We start from the raw sequence: 4,578 nt of genomic DNA on the forward strand, positions 1-4,578 counted from the left end.
CTCTTTTGTACCAGATAGTTTTGTTCCTATTAGCTAAGGCAGAAATCCATATAATAACTGCTACTAGAGATGAATTGGTGATAATATGTCTTTGATAGTAAAAATGTTCCAATAGTTGTCTCTCAGGAATCATGTGTGAGATTGCTCTATGGCTGTACCTAGAGGAATTTTATACCCCATTTTGGCTTTGGGAAGATAAAGTAATTTATTCTAAGATGATCTCAGATTACCGTGTAAATGGTGCCCATGGAATTGTGCTACAAGGTAATCTTACTTTGGGATAAATCCTCATTCTTCAATGAGTCTCTCATTTTTCAAAACTCATTCATTTCTGGTTGATCTTCATTTCTCACTATAATAAAGCTACTTTGGCTACATAATTGGGATTGAAACTATGAATTTTCAGCAAAAGATTTAGCTATTATTCCTTTCATTTATGTATTTTAATTGTTATAATTCTCGTATAATCTATACCCAGAACCTTACAGAGAATTTTTCCACTGAATACATAAACTCAGACATTTTCTATAGGTTGTGACAATAATATGCTGATATGCAATTCCCTTTGAACAATAGCTTAAAAATACAGAGAGATTTCTAATTGGAAGAGACTTTGGTCATCATTTAATCAAACACTGATGTGAAAGAGTCACATTTAAAGATTACAAAAATCACAGGTGGGTATTAAGGAGGGCACGTATTGCATGGAGCACTGGATGTGGTGCAAAAACAATGAATACTGTTATGCTGAAAGAAATTAAAAAAAAGCACAGGGAGCATAACATAGTTAAACTCACATATTTTGAGTTCAAGACCATCATTTTTTCTATTAGTCCCACTTGTTCTTAAAAGATGAATAAAGTTTTTTTTTTTTTCTTCTGTAGTCACAGGAATTGTTATCCAAGATTACTCTGTGGCCCCAGAGCTTCCTCATGGCATTTTTCACCCCTGAGTTTCTGAGAATAGATTAAATGACTTAACATGGGTATTAATATAGTATAAAACATTGTCACTGCTTTGTTAATGGGGAAGGTATATCCAAAGGTATATGGATATACAGGATACAAAGTATAGGACAATTACAGTAATAAGGGAGGCACAGGTGGACAGAGTTTTATGCTCTCTTTTATTACTCTGAGCTCTTAGGGAGTAAAGGATGAGGACATAGGAAGTGATAAGTATAGAAAAAGAACAGGCACATCATCCCACTGTTGGTGGCAACAAAAAGTTCAGAGATGTGAGTGTCAGTGCAAGAGAGTTTAAGAGAGGGAAAAGGTCACCGTTGAAGTGGCCAATGACATTGGGGCCACAGAAGGGCAACCAGACCTTGAAAATAATTGAATCAGAGTGTGAAGAAAACTCCCAGCCCTGGCCATGGCCACCAGGGGGCCACCCATTCTCCTCTTCATTGTGATCCAGTAGTGTAGGGACTTGCAGATGGCTATAGGCCATCATAGGCGGTCATAGGCCATCACCATGAGCAGGATGATCTCAGCTTCTCCAGAAAAATGCTTTGCAAAGAGCTGAGTCATTCACCCACTGAAGGAGGTAGTTTTCTTTTCAGTGACTAAAACAAATATCATTTTGGGAGCTATGGTAGAAGAGCAGTAGTTGTCTATGAAGGACAAGAAAGACAAGAAAAAAGAAATCCACATGGGGGAGCCTGAGGCTCTGCTGGTGTTGATTGTCATGACTATGAGTAGGTTGCCTGCCACAGTGAGAAAGTAGATTACTATAAACATAGTGAATTATAGAGGGCACGGATTGCTTGGAGCACTGGGTGTGGTGAAAAAATAATGATACTGTTATGCTGAAAATAAATAAATGAAAAAAAAAACTATAGTGAAAAAGAGTTTGTGCACACCTGGGTTGATAAAGGCTTATGAGAGTTATATTACCCAGTGCTGGTGTCTATGTGTTACTATAAAGTCTTCTGGAAAAAAGTTTGACTCCATGTAATAAGAGTTTTATAATTGGTCATGTCCAGGACTCCTTAGGTGTAGGAATCTATCCTAGATTAAAAATAGGGACAAAAATTATGCATACAGGTTGCATTACATAGTTTTTTAAGATAATAAGTGAACATAATCCAAATGTCTGCATAAAGATGGATAATGAAGTGAATAGTAGTTAGGAAATATCAGGTGGACATTGAAGTTAATAACAAGAAGAGTTCATAGCGTGGAAAGATTCTTCCACTATAATATTAAGTGCAAACCACAAAATATAAATCAGTTTATATATTATAATCCAAAAATGTCCAAAATGACATAATATATCTATCTACCTATCTATATCTATCTATGTATATATATAGAAAAGTATCTGAAAAAAGTACATTATAAAGATTAATAGTGCTTACTTGAATTATAGGTAGGGCAAATCTTATTTTCCTAAATATTATATTTTATCAAATTTTTCTTCAAATCCAATAGGTTACCTTTATAATGAGTGAAAGAAGATAATAAGAGAAATATTATTTTCTTGTGTCTGGTCGACTTTCATAATATCTTGAGTGTCTGCTTTTCTTAATAGATTTCATAAGGTCATTCTTCATAAAAATCTGTGACAGTAGATGCACATATTTATTTATTTATTTATTTAGGTAAAAAAGAATGATGTTTTATTTGGGGAGAAAAGTTAACTTAAAAACAGAAGTGAAAATGCTTCCCAAGGACCCTTTACATTTAGGTAGAAAATAAAAGCATACTGTACTGTAATTTTTTTATTAATTTATTTATTTTCAGCATAACAGTATCATTATTTTTTTCACCACACCCCGTGCTCCATGCAATCTGTGCCCTCTATAATACCCACCACATGGTACCCCAACCTCCCACACCCCTGCCACTTCAAACCCCTCAGATTGTTTTTCAGAGTCCATAGTCTCTCATGATTCACCTCCCCTTCCAATTTACCCCAACTCCCTTCTCCTCTCTAACTCCCCATGTTTTCCATGCTATGTGTTATGCTCCACAAATAAGTGAAACCATATGATAATTGACTCTCTCTGCATGACTTATTTCACTCAGCATAATCTCTTCCAGTCCCGTCCATGTTGCTACAAAAGCTGAGTATTCATCCTTTCTGATGGATGCATCATACTCCATAGTGTATATGGACCACATTTTCCTTATTCATTCGTCCATTGAAGGGCATCTTGGTTCTTTCCATGGTTTGGCAACCGTGGCCATTGCTGCTATATACATTGGGGTACAGCTGGCCCTTCTTTTCACGAAATCTGTATCTTTGGGGTAATTTTTTAAAACCAGAAATCAATTTTTTTTTTTTTGTTTCTAGTGAGTAAAAGTCAAGCAGAGAGAGACAATTATCATATGGTTTCACTTATTTGTGGAGCATAACTAATATCATGGAGGACAAGGGGAGTTAGGGAGGAGAAGGGAGTTGGGGGAAATTGGAAGGGGAGGTGAACCATGAGAGACTATGGACTCTGAAAAACAATCTGAGGGGTTAGAAGTGGTGAGGGGTGGGAGGTAGGGGGAAGTAGGTGGTGGGTATTAGAGAGGGCACAGACTGCATGGAGCACTGGGTGTGGTGCAAAAACAATGAATACTGTTATGCCGATAATAAGTAAGTAAATAAATAAATAATAACAAGAAAAAAAAAAGAAAAATGTGTTTGGGGAGTTTTCCAAATTATATGAAATAGTAGTCTAGATAATTTTTTTAAAATTTCTTTTCAGCGTAACAGAATTCATTGTTTTTGCACCACACTCAGTGTTCCATGCAATGTGTGCCCTCCATAATACCCACCAATGGCTCCCCCAACCTCCCACCCCCGGCCCCTTTAAAATCCTCATGCTGTTTTTCAGAGTCCATAGTCTCTCATGGTTCACCTCCCCCTCCAATTTCCCTCAACTCACTTCCCCTCTCCATTTCCCTATATCCTCCATGTTATTTGTTATGCTTCACAAATAAGTGAAACCATAAGATAATTCACTTTCTCTGCTTGAATTATTTCACTTAGCATAATCCGTTCCAGTCCCGTCCATGTTGATGCAAAAGTTGGGTATTCATCCTTTCTGATGGAGGCAGAATACTCCATAGTGTATATGGACCACATCTTCCTTATCCATTCGTCCATTTAAGGGCATCTTGGTTCTTCCCACAGTTTGGCGACCATGACTATTGCTGCTATAAACATTGGGGTACAGATGGCCCTTCTTTTCACTACATCTGTATCTTTAGGGTAAATACCCAGTAGTGCAATGGCAGGGTCATAGGGAAGCTCTATTTTTAATTTCTTAAGGAATCTCCACACTATTCTCCAAAGAGGCTGCACCAACTTGCATTCCCACCAACAGTGGAAGAGGGTTCCCCTTTCTCCACATCCTCTCCAACACACGTTGCTTCCTGTCTTCCTAATTTTGGCCATTTTAACTGGTGTAAGGTGGTATCTCAATGTGGTTTTCATTTGAATCTCCCTGAGGGCTAGTGATGATGAACATTTTTTCATGTGTCTGATAGCCATTTGTATGTCTTGATTGGAGAAGTGTCTGTTCATATCTAATGCCCATTTTATGACATGATTGTCTGTTTTGTGTGTGTTGAGTTTGAG

At 37.2% G+C, this 4,578-nt stretch overlaps 1 pseudogene; it reads right to left on the minus strand.

Annotated features, from left to right (window-relative positions):
* Positions 1-829: 829 nt before the first annotated feature.
* On the minus strand, positions 830-1,742 carry LOC131840260 (olfactory receptor 4C5-like; annotated as a pseudogene).
* Positions 1,743-4,578: the final 2,836 nt, after the last annotated feature.

The sequence above is a fragment of the Mustela lutreola genome, chromosome 1 (assembly GCF_030435805.1).
Source record: "Mustela lutreola isolate mMusLut2 chromosome 1, mMusLut2.pri, whole genome shotgun sequence".
NCBI classification, from domain to species: domain Eukaryota; kingdom Metazoa; phylum Chordata; class Mammalia; order Carnivora; family Mustelidae; genus Mustela; species Mustela lutreola.